The 12,920-nt window shown below is 41.3% G+C and overlaps 1 protein-coding gene across 1 annotated transcript in view; it reads right to left on the bottom strand.

Annotated features, from left to right (window-relative positions):
• Positions 1-9,579, bottom strand: part of RNF38 (ring finger protein 38) — a 91,858-nt gene extending 82,279 nt beyond the window's left edge. The window contains exon 1 of the mRNA XM_012000597.1: positions 9,511-9,579. The gene's annotated coding sequence lies outside the window, so the exon portion shown is untranslated. The remainder of the gene's footprint in view (positions 1-9,510) is intronic.
• Positions 9,580-12,920: the final 3,341 nt, after the last annotated feature.

The raw sequence follows: 12,920 nt of genomic DNA, 5'->3' as shown, positions 1-12,920 counted from the left end.
CGTGTTAGCCAGGATGGTCTTGATCTCCTGACCTTGTGACCCGCCCATCTCGGCCTCCCAAAGTGCTGGGATTACAGGCTTGAGCCACTGCGCCCGGCCACTTGGTGAATTCTTACCCATTCTGCCACTCTGTATTCTTTGCAGAGCATTTAGGCCATTTACGTTCAATGTTAGTATTGAGATGTGAGCTACTAATCTATTCATCATTTTCGCTGTTGCCTGAATATCTTGTTATTTTTTTTCCTTGTGTTATTGTTTTATAGGCCCCGTGAGATTTATGCTTTAAGGAGGTTCTATTTTGGTGTACTCTGAAGTTTTGTTTCAAGATTTAGAACTCCTGCCAGGCATGGTGGCTCGCCCCTGTAATCCCAGCACTTTGGGAGGCCGAGGTGGGTGGGTCACCTGAGATTGGGAGTTCAAGACCAGCCTGACCAACATGGAGAAACCCTGTCTCTACTAAAAATACAAAAAATTTGCTGGGCGTGGTGGCGCATGCCTGTAATCCCAGATACTTGGGAGGCTGAGGCAGGAGAATCACTAGAACCTAGTAGGTGGAGGTTGCAGTGAGCTGGGATTGCACCATTGCACTCCAGCCTGGGCAACAAGAGTGAAACTCTGTCTCAAAAAAAAAAAAAAAAAAAAGATTTAGAACTCCTTTTAGCAGTTCTTGTAGTGCTGGCTTGGTGGTGTCAAATTCTCTCAGCATTTGTTTGTCTGAATAAGACTTTACCTTTCCTTCATTTATGAAGCTTAGTTTCACTGGATACAAAATTCGTGGCTGATAATTGTTTTGTTTAAGGAGGCTAAACATAGGACCCCAATCCCTTCTATCTTGCAGGGTTTCTGCTGAAAAATGTGCTGTTAATCTGACAGGTTTTCCTTTATAGGTTATCTGATGCTTTTCCCTAATAGTTCTTAAGGTTCTTTTCTTCATCTTTATTTTAGTTAGCCTGATGACTGTGTGCCTAGGTGATAATCTTTTTGCAATGAATTTCTCAGGAGTTATTTGAACTTCTCGTATTTGGATGTATAGATCTCTAGCAAGGCCAGGGAAGTTTTCCTCAATCGTACCCTCAAATAAGTTTTCCAAACTTTTAGATTTCCCTTCTTTCTCAGCAACACCAATTATTCTTAGGCTTCATCGTTTAACATAACCTCAAACTTCTTGGAGGCTTTATTCATTTTTGTCACACTGGGTTAATTAAAAAGGCCTATCTTTGACCCCTCAAGTTCTTTCTTCTACTTGTTCAATTCTATTGAAATTTTCCAGTGTATTTTGCATTTCTCTAAGTGTGTCTTTCATTTCCTGAAGTTGTGATTGTATTTTATTGATTCTATTTCTCTAGAGATTTTTTGGTCCATACGTTTTTTTTTTTTTTAAATGTCAGAGGAAATGTCTGGGGGTAAATGGCTGTTGTTCAGATTCTTTTGTCCCATGGGGTGATCCCTTGACATGGTGCTCTCCTCCTTCCCCTAGGGATGAGGTTCCTGAGAGCCAGACTACAGTGATTGTTACTGCTCTTCTGCATCTAGCCATCTAGTGGAGCTACCTGGGTCCACACTGGTAATGGGGAGTGTCTCCAAAGAGTCCTGTAATGTGATCAGTATCCAGGTCTCTCAGCTTTACCATCAGTATCTGCTCTGGTGGAGGTAGCAGGAGAATGAAGTGGACTCTGTGAGGGTCCTTGGTAGTTTTGTTTAGTGCAGGGACTGGTTTTCTCAAATGCTGGTTGCACTGGCAGTGAAGCTGTAATGTGGACAGACTCAGAACCTCTGGTTAGCTAGGATGTTACAGGCAGTAGAATTTGCTATTATTTTCTCCTTTCTTGGTGCAGAGTTGTTCTTTTATGAGTTGCTGTAATGGCTTCAGTTGGTTGGTCTCCAGCCAGAAGGTAGCACTTTCAATACAACATCGACTGCCTGCGTAGTATGGGGGGATACAAGTTTGCCCTAAGGTCACCTGGGTAAGTATTCTGATTTCTCAGGTGATGGGCGGTGCCACAGAGCTCCCAAGATACTATGTGTTTTGTTTTAGGCTATCAGGGCGGATAAAGACCATCAGGTAAGCTACAGGTTAGGCATATCTGAGACTCTCCTTGGGCAGGGCTTGCTGTGGCCACGTGGGTCGGTGGGGTGGGGGGGGTGTCATTCTTAGGCCAATAAAATTGTGTTCCCTGGGGGATTATGGTTGACTCTGCTGCTTCAAACAGATCACCAGGGAGTTGGGGGAAAGCTGGCGGTGACAGGTCTCACTGAACTCCTGCACAACCAGCAAGGCCGGTCTCACTCCCATCATGGCCCAACAGCACCCTTATATCCAGGCAGCCTTAGAGCAAGGCTGAGATCTTGCCCCAGGCTACAAAAGCCTCTGCTGAGAAAGCAGGAAAGGATTTCAGGTCTCGCCCCTCCCTGCCTGCCCCAACTTCTGTGCCAGTATCTGCACTTTCGGTTTGCCCACTCCCAAATATTGCCCAGGAAAATTTGCATTCAGTCAAAATTATTACAAAGCTAGGCTGTAAATTTTCTCTCCATGGTCCTTCCCCAATTCTAACGGCAGCCTTCCCCAAGGACCCCTGGTAAGATAAAAGTCAGATATGGCTTCCCTGGGGACTAGAAGTGTCTACAGAGCTCTTTCTTGCCGCTGCCTCGATTTTTTTTTTTTTAAGACAGAGTCACACTCTGTGGCCCAGGCTGGAGTGCAGTGGCATGATCTCAGCTCACTGCAGCCTCCACCTCCTGGGTTAAAGCGATTCTCCTGCCTCGGTTCCCTAAGTAACTGGGATTACAGGCATGTGCCACATGCCCAGCTAATTTCTGTATTTTTAGTAAAGACAGGATTTCGCCACATTAGCCAGGCTGGTCTCGAACTCCTGACCGCAGGTGATCCACCCACCTTGGCCTCCCAAGATGCTGGGATTACAGGTACGAGCCACTGCGCCTGGCCTTGCATCAACTTTTATATTTCATTTGGCTCTCTAAATTCGTATCAGCTCTAGGTAAGGTTAAATCCTTCTCCCATGATCTGGATTTTCAGGTTCCCCAGTGAGGATGTGTGTTCAGAGGCAGACTTTCCTTCCCCCTCTTGCACTTTGGGCACTCACAGCTTTTTGGCTGTCTCATGGAATTTGCAGCGACAACCCGCTTATTTCGAAGGGTCTGTGAATAATTTCGTCTTTACTGTTATGTTCCTGCAGTAGTTCTTGAAGCAAAAGTTCACCATGTGAGTCTCCACACACTGTTTTGTCCATCCGAGTAGAAGCTGCAAGTTAATCCTGCCCTCTTTTGATTTAAAATTACACATCTTACTTGAATTCTAACAGTAGGTTAACGTTTATTTTTTATATTTGAACTATTTATCTAAAAATACCAATATAATTCTATAGATTAACAATACTTTCATCACTTTTTTTGGTTTTGGAGACAGAGTCTCACTCTGTCACCCAGGCAGGAGTGCAGTGTCTCGGTTCAATACAACCTCCGCCTCTGGGTTCAAGAGATTCTCCTGCCTCAACCTTCCAAGTAGTTGGGATTACAGGCGTGTACCACACCACACTCAGCTAATTTTCGCTAGAGACAGGGTTTTACCATATTGGCCAGGCTGGTCTTGAACTCCTGGCCTCCAGTGATCCGCCTGCCTTGGCCTCCCAAACTGCTGGGATTCCAAGCATGAACCACCACACCCGGCCACTTCCAGCACTTTTTAAATGAAACACTGCTAAACTTTTACAAATCTAGTTCCTATCTTAAGCTAGAGAATCTTTATCAAGGTACAATCAAGAAACTTGATTTTACAAGGATGAAAAACATTTCATACAAATATGGTGAGAAAAAAAAAATCTGTTAATACTGAAATTCCAATTGTTATTTCTCAGGAGAGAAACTGCATAGAGTGCTGTGTTTGTTTTTACAATCAATATGTAAATCATTTTTTTTTTTTGGAGACAGGGTCTCACTCCATCACCCAGGCTGGAGTGCATGCAGTGGCTTGATCTCCATGCAACCTCAAGTAATCCTCCCACCTCAGCCTCCTGAGTAGCTAGGTATGTACCACTAGGCCCAGCTAATTTTGTATTTTTTGTACACACAGGGTTTTGCTATGTTGTCCAGACTGGTCAGCTGGTCTCAAACTCTTGAGGTTGAGTGATCCACTCACTTCGGCCTCCCAGAGTGCTGGGGTTACAGGCATGAGCCACTGCGCCTGGCCAACAATCAATATGTAATTTTTAAAAATTATAGAGGCCAGGCATGATGACTCATGCCTGTAATCCCAGCACTTTAGAAGACCAAAGCAGGTGGATCATTTGAGGCCAGGAGTTGAAGACCAGCCTGGCCAGCATGGTGAAACCCCGTCTCTACTAAAAAAAAATACAGGCAGGGTACAGTGGCTCATGCCTGTAATCTCAGCACTTTGGGAGGCCGAGGCAGAGGCAGATCACTTGAGGTCAGGAGTTCATGACCAGCCTGGCCAACCTGGTGAAACCATATCTATTCTAAAAATACAAAAACTTGCCAGATGTGGTGATGTGCACCTGTAATCCCAGCTACTCAGGAGGCTAAGGCTGGAGAATTGCTTGAACCCAGGAGGTGGAGGTTGCAGTGAGCCAAGATCACACCACTGCATTCCAGCCTGGGCAATGGAGCAAGACTCCATTTCAAAAATAAATAAATAAATACTAAAAAGTAAAAAGATCAAGAAAAAGGAAGTACACAGTCACGGAAGAAAAACTGGTACGTCTTGAGCAAAAATCTGAAAATCTGAAATCTGAAATGCTAGAAAATCCAAAACTTCTGAGTACAGATTTCACACTCAAAGGAAGTACTCAATGGAACATTTTGAAGTTTCAGATTTGGGATGCTCAACCAGTATATAACGCAAATATATAAAACCTGAAAAAAAATCAAAAATCCCAAACACTTCTGGTCCCAAGCATTTTAGATAAGCGATATTGAACCTGTTAGTACATTTTCCATCTTCCCTGAAGATGGTATGCATGGGATTACCTATACACAAGCTAGATGGGTGCTTTTTTCCAAGACAAATGAACGAAGCCTACTATAAGGAATTCTTGTCAAGAAAGACTCCTGCTTAGAATCACACATAAGCAGTTTAGGAAGGACTCTCCTATTTTCGTTTCTCAAATGGCCATCCTCCTGGCAATGTATCAAGAACTCTGAAAACGTATTTAATTGAGGCTACAAGTTAATTTACCTCAACTGAGGGAATAGTCTTATCAAATTCTTCAATATTTTATCTCATTCTTGGGTCAGATCTAATCCCCCAGCTCAAGCTTGTTCTCACTGTGAAAATGTGACTATTTTCAAACTGACATTAGCTGAGTTAATTTCAGTATCTAAGTGAAACATGACTACAGGCGGTGCGCGCCCGTATTCCCAGCTACTTAGGGAGGTTGAGGTGGGAGAATCCCTTGAACGTGGGGGCAGAAGTTGCAGTGAGCAGAAATTGCGCCACTGCATCCCAGCCTGGGCGACAAAGTGAGACCCTATCACAAACAAACAAACAAAAAACTCACATAGAATTCTGAGCCTGACACAGGGTAGGGATGACTTGGAAGAGGATCCTGGAGTAACAAATAGTCATGAATCAGAATAAGGGCCTGGGGGCAAGAGAGAAACTACAGGCAAAGACTGTTGCCAATGGTTCAGTTCCACTGTGACTCTCTGAGGCCTTCTCCACTTGTAGATATATTTCTCCAAGCATGTCACAGTTGAATGGGTAAAGTTAAAATAGGAATAGGTTTCTTCAAACAGCAGAGTACAGACTCAAGCAAGGCAGCTTGGGATGGAATCCCAGTGTACTGCTCTGTGATCTTGGGTAAATATTTAATCCTCACTGATAAAACTGGAATAAAGCAGTCCCTACTTCAAAGGGTGTTATGACTACCTGGTTAAGAGCAACCTTCTTCCAGTACTTCTATGCCCCCTTTCCTGCTTTCTTATTCTTCACAACACAAGTAATCGGTTAACAATATCTTTATTACCTTGCCTATTGCTCTATATGTAGTAGCTACTCAAATATAAATGTTTGCTACCTAGAAATTAAGGAATATGGCCCTGTGAACGAATGTAAAAATAATGCTGGAGGGCTTGTGTAAATTGCTATGCCCAATATAAATTAATGAGAATTTGTAACTCACAGGATTTAATAATTCACATCAGAGCTGCAGTTTCTTCCAGCACTATAAACTATAAACAGATACATATCAAGAGAGAAACTTGAAGCTGGAGGACAACAGATCAAGCGAAAAAACTGGGGATTGGCCACCACCTCCAAGGCTGTAGAGAGGATGACCAACAAATACACTGGCCCTCACACTCCTTGCATGAACTGTGGTTCCACCCCCAGTCATACACGGGTTACTTAAAAATGAGAAAACTTTTAAGAAAAATCAACTTTTCTTCCCCAATCTGAGAAACACACTATGCCTGAAAGGTAAGCAAAGACAAGCAAAGAATCAACACGTTTTGACAATGTGCTCAGAATACCTAAGCAAATATTTTATATGACTTGCATTTGATATAGAAGATCTAGTCTAGCCCTAGCACTGTGGGTTACTACTGAACAAGTAATTTCTCCCATGGTGGTCACAGCTCCCAAGTTTATTTTTTTAAAAGCAGGTTGGGGCTAGGCGTGGTGGCTCACGCCTGTAATACTAGCACTTTGGGAGGCCAAGGAGGCAGATCACCTGAGGTTGGGAGTTTGAGACCAGCCTGACCAACATGGAGAAACCTCGTCTCTACTAAAAATACAAAATTAGCTGGGCGTGGTGGCAGATGCGTGTAATCCCAGTTACTTGGGAGGCTGAGGCTGGAGAATCGCTTGAACCCGGGAGGCGGAGGTTGCAGCGAGCCAAGATCGCACCATTGCACTCCAGCCTGGGCAACAAGAGTGAAACTCTGTCTGAAAAATAAAAAAATAAAATAAAATAAAAATAAAAAGCAGGTTGGTATAAACATACTCTATGATCCCTTTAATTCTGAGTGAGACTATGTAAGGAAGTGGGGAAGGGAGAGAGAGTGAGTGTGCAGAGGGCAACAGTTTCATCTTAGTTTTTGCAAAACCAATACCCACATATCATAGAAAGACATCAGGGGGCTGTTGTAAATGTAGGGATCTGATTTTTAAATATGCTATCCACCCAGTCCCCTCCCCAGAATAACACCCGATGATCCTGTTGAAAGCTATAATCTGGCTGGGCACGGTAGCTCACGCCTGTAATCCAAACACTCTGGGAGGCCGAGTTGGGTGGATCACTTGGGGCCAGGAGTTCGAGACCAGCCTGGCCAACGTGGTGAAACCCCATTTCCACAAAAATACAAAAATTAGCCGGGCGTGGTGATGAACACCTGTAGTCCCAGCTACTTGGGAGGCAGAGGCTCAACAATCACTTGAACCAGGTGGCAGACACTGCAGTGAGCTGAGATCTTTCCACTGCACTGCAGCCTGGCAACAGAGAGAGACTCTGTCTCAAAATAATAAATAAACAAACAAACAAATATAAAAATACAAAAAATTAGCTGGGCACTGTGGCACACGCCTGCAATCTCAGTTACTCACAGACTGAGAATCGTTTGAACCTGGGAGGCAGAGGTTGCCGTGAGCCAAGATTGTGCACTGCACTCCAGCCTGAGCAACGAAGGGAGATTCAGTCTCCCCACCACCCCCCCCCAAAAAAAAGAAAAAAAAAGGCTGTAATCTGTAACTTTTCTTTTATCCACTTCACTTATTATAAAATGCTAATACTAGAATCTTTACCTGTTTTGTTTCTGACTGTATTTCCTAAATGCCTAGACACAGAGCTACCAATCAATAAGTGTTACTTGCTGACTGAATGAGTTGAATAAATGCTAAATACATAGTCAAGAGACCCTAATCCATTTTCTCCATTTCCATTTAGGAAACAATCAATATATACATGGTAGATAGGAAGAAAGGAGAGATCGTTCTTTAATCTGCTGATCTCCTATTCCTTAATAATATTCCTTAAACTTCTTTTCCCTTTTTTCCCCCATATTTCCAGAAAAATCTCCTGTCTTAAAAGCACAAAATCAGCTATAGAAAGATTAATAAATTAGAAAACAAACACAGTTTAAGAGGCGACAGGAAGTAGCTGACAAAGACAGACAAAAAGCTTATCTTTAGAATCTAAGGTCTGGAGACAACCCGGAGGGCAGTCTGGCTCCTATACTATAAACAAACAAATGGACAGTAGCATAACACACTTAGCAGAAGAAAAAAAATTTAACCCAAAAGCACCTTCATAATTATGATGCACAATCACTTGTAACATTAGTAACCTAAAATGATTTTGCTTTCTCCCTCTATCATCACTCTTAACTTCAAATGCTCATTTCTAAAATCTGTAGTATACAAAATTTTCTGTAGCCACCTATATATTCTAGAAGTCTCTTTCAGTGGCTTGCCTTTGAAATAAGTTAAAAACGAAACTCATGCCTCTTGATTGGTACAATAATAAAGGAGACTGGAATGCTATGGCTACCACTCCCTGTAAAGAGAGTGAAATCAGTCTGAGCAAAGCTCACAAAGACAAAGAGACCAACAAACAGAACAAAGAAACCATTTGGAAAATCCCAATGATCAACCAACTTCTTGATCCAGCTCCAACACAATAGGAGAGGAGGATCTTGATCAAAACAGCAGAGAAAAAGACTGCTTAGATTGGTCTGCACTGGAAACTACCAAAGGAGTGACAGATTCCTGCATATAACACACAGGAAATGGGAGGGAAGCCACTGGAAACTGGTGATGAAAAAGACTAAATTTAAGTCCATCCAGATCGGCAGCCAGATGTTCCCAACGCCCAGCCCACAGAAATATTTACTGCAAGGGCTGGGCCATCAAGGGTACTGATCAGGTTTCTTTAGAGATAAAAAGAACAAAAGGAAAAAGCACAATGAAACCACCACCAATAGTTTGGACATAATTTAAAATATACATGTATCAGGCCCAAAGTAGACTTCTTGTGTATGAACCAGATCGATTCAATTGACAATCCCCAATATTTAAATTGGCCTTTGTAAACAGAGCCAAAAAAAATTTTTGAAGGTAAAGTATAAGAAGAAAACATAATTCAATGCAATTAACGCCAAAAGTGGACCAAAAGGTAATGTCCAAGATATTTCCAACATGAGTTGCTGAGATAGCTATCAACCTTTGAAACACATGTTCATATATTAAGATCATCTATTCAGGCTGTGCAGAAGAGGAAGCACCATGATGGGGACAGAGGCATAGGTAGGAAAGTGGAGTGTTGATCAAAAGCCCAACCCACCTCAGGTTGAGGAATTAGCCCTAGGTTTTCTGGAGGAGTCAATAATTTGACACACAAACCACCAAGGCCCTCAGCATCTCAACAATGTGTCCCCACAAATCACACTCTTCTTGCCCTAGGCCCAGAGTTATGCAAGAGAATCCAGCAATGTAAGGTTGGCATGCATTTTCACCATGGCAGACATCAACACGAACCTCACCTTGTCACTGTCATCATGACAAATGTGGTCGTGATGGATGGACTGGCACTGAAAAGAAGCACCAACACTACCTACAAGAAAAAGGGAGGAAAGGTTAAGATGCAGTAATTCCTTACATTTAAACTGCTTTACCAATTAAAAATGCTTTTACATCCATGATCCCATCTAATAAAATACTCATAAGTAGACACTGTGGGGATTATTGTTCATGCATTTTAACAGAGGAAAACAAACCAGAGAGGCTGACCCACACAAAGCGGCAGTCAGAGAGTGGCAGGTCTAAAACGACAACTCCATTATTCAAACCGCTAACTCCCCCTCTTTCCACTAGACCGAGTGGTCTGCTTTCAAAGTAAGATTAACTACATGAACACAAGCTTTCAATAAGGCAAACTCTCATTTATGAGGAAAAATATTATATTCCTTTTCAGACTACACACTTCGAGAAAAAATTGGTCCTATAAATTCTAAACATATAAGAAACAATCTAATCTGCAATCACGTAACACTTTAAATGTTTTTATTACTTTAAATGTATACATTTTTAATATAGCCATTTGTAAACTTAAAACTTTAAATGTTTTTATTACTTTAAATGTACACATTTTTAATATATCCATTTGTAAACTTAAAAAACTACCTTCCAGTAACAACTGCTCTTTAATAATAGTTAACTTTCTAACCAATAAAAACACAAACTATTCAATAAGTGATTGAACAACAGATTACCCATTTTTAAAAGTTTTGGTTTGTACTTCGTACCATAAACAAAATGGTGAGTCAAAGATCTATGTAATATAAAAAATGAGGGCAGTTTTAGACAAAAATGTTACGTTTTTAAAATAATCTTGGAGGCCAGGCGCAGTGGCTCAGGCCTGTAATCCCAGCACTTTGGGAGGCCAGGGCGGGTGGATCACCTGAGGTTAGGAATTGAAGACCAAGCTGGCCAACATGGTGAAACCCTGTCTCTACTAAAAATACAAAAATTAGCCACACATGGTGGCGCACCCCTGTAATCCCAGCTACTAGGGAGGCTGAGGCAGGAGAATCACTTAAACCCAGGAGACAAGAGGTTGCAGTGAGCCAAGATCGTGCCACTGCACTCCAGCCTGCATGAGTGAGACCCTGTTTCAAAAAAAGAAAATGAAAATAATCTTGGAGTAAGAAAAACCTTCTGAAAGAAGATACTAAACATGAAGTCATAAATAAAGCACGCACACGACTGTGGACCAAAGGTTAACAAAACCCCTCCTGAGTAGCTGGGATTACAGGCACACGCCACCATGCCCAACTAATTTTTGTATTTTTAGTAGAGACAGGGTTTCGCCATGTTGGTCGGGCTGGTCTTGAACTCCTGACCTCGTAATCTGCCCACCTCGGCCTCCCAAAATGCTGGGATTACCGGCATCAGTCACCATGCCCAGCCTCAGACAGTACATTTTAAGATATTATTAATGTTGGGAAGAAGTAACATGAGGCTAGAGACTGCAAGTGAGGATCACATGCTTATTTACTATTACAGTAAGAGCTTACTGATACTTCTAGATATGTAGAGCAGAAAATTCTATTTCAGAATTGGATTTGTTTTGTTTTGTCTTGTTTTAAATAACCTTAGTGAGACACAATTCACATACTACACAATTATCTATTATTTAAAGTATACAATTAAATTTTTTTTAGACTATTCACAAATTTGTACAACCATCATCACAATTTTAGGACATTTTCACCACCCCAAAAAGAAACCTCAAGACCGTTTATCTCTTCCCTGAGCCGCTGACAACCACTACTCCAACTTCTGCATATTTGCCTATTCTGGACATTTCACATAAACAGAATCATAAAACTAATGTGGTCTTTGTAATCAGGTTCATTCACCTACCATAATGTTTGCAAGGTTCATCCACATTGAACCACATACCAATTCATTCCTTTCTATGGCTAAATAATATTCCAGTATATGGATATACCACATTTTGTTTCACTTTGGGGATATTATGACTAATGCTGTTTTGACATCCATTTATAAGTTTTTATGTGACCGTTTATTTTCATTTCTCTTCTTGGGTCATTTGATTTTCCATTCAACCTTTTGAGGAACTGCCAAACTGTTTTCCAAACTGACTGCATCATTTACAATTCCACTAGCAATGTATTACAGTTCCTCTAGCATTTTTTGAGTAGAATGAACTTTGGAGTCAGACTTCAATACAATTCAGGAATTTACAGACTATGTGAACTTAGGGCAAGTCACTTAACAAATCATATGCCTTCCTCATCTGTAAAATGAGAATGATATTATCTACTTATATATAGGTAATTCATAGAGCTGTTCTGAGAGATATTAAAGTTAGATGTATGAAAAAGCTCACAGCACAGTGCCTGGCACACAGCAATTTGAGAAAGGGTACTACAATTAACACTTCTATTCACATCAAGGCTCCGATTTGCCTGTGAGACCTTTTTTATATATATAAATTCAATTTCCCCTGCTGAGACTGAGCCTTGGTCATCTTTATGATCTCCATAGAGGTTATAACGTAACACAATGGTATCTGTGTATCAAAATACATCTAAACATAGAAAAGGTACAGTAAAAATACAGTATTATAATCTCAGGGGATCAGTCATATATGTAGTCCCTCTTAGACAAAAACATCATTATGCGGCACATGACCACACTTTTGTTTACTGGTTAACTATAAAGGTTAAAGACGAACAGCCAAATGAAAGAGGTACATGGGGTAAGATATGGAGGAAAGGGGAATGGGCAGAGCTTCCATGTCCTTTTTAGGCATACCATCCTCCCAGCACCTCAATATCTTCACCAACCCAGAAGCTCTCCAAACTCTATTATTTAAGATTCTTATGGAGATTCCCTTAGGTAGGCATGACTGATAAAAATCACTGGCCATTGGTAACCGAACTCAATCTCCAGCCCCTCTCCTCTCTCTGGAGGGATGCAGGGTTGAAAGTTCCAACACTCAAATCGCATGAAGGGTTCCTTTGGCAACCACCAGCCCTCATCCAGAAACTATCAAGGGGTCCACCAAGAATCACTTCATTAGCAGAAACTCAGGTATAGCTGAAAGGAGTTTATTATGAATAAGACGCTCCTCTAACCCTAATCACTCAGGAAATTCCTAGGGTTTTAGGACCTCTGAGCCAGGAATTGGGGATGAAGAACAAATATATATGTTTTATTATATCACATTATCACAGTGGTCCACTCCTTCGGTTGTGAGATAAATAATCTAATTTACTGGGTATTCTCCCATGGCTTAATATTAATCTGGGTATTAACTTTCTTTTTTTTTTTTTTTTTTTTTTTTTTTTTTTTTTTTTTTTTTTTTTTTTTTTTTGAGATGGAGTCTCACTCTATTGCACAGGCTGGAGTGCAATGGCATGAT

Source organism: Mandrillus leucophaeus, unplaced genomic scaffold (genome assembly GCF_000951045.1).
Source record: "Mandrillus leucophaeus isolate KB7577 unplaced genomic scaffold, Mleu.le_1.0 Scaffold632, whole genome shotgun sequence".
Classification (NCBI taxonomy): Eukaryota; Metazoa; Chordata; class Mammalia; order Primates; family Cercopithecidae; genus Mandrillus; species Mandrillus leucophaeus.
The sequence above is the reverse complement of the archived record's forward strand: the minus strand, read 5'-3'. Positions and strand labels throughout refer to the sequence as shown.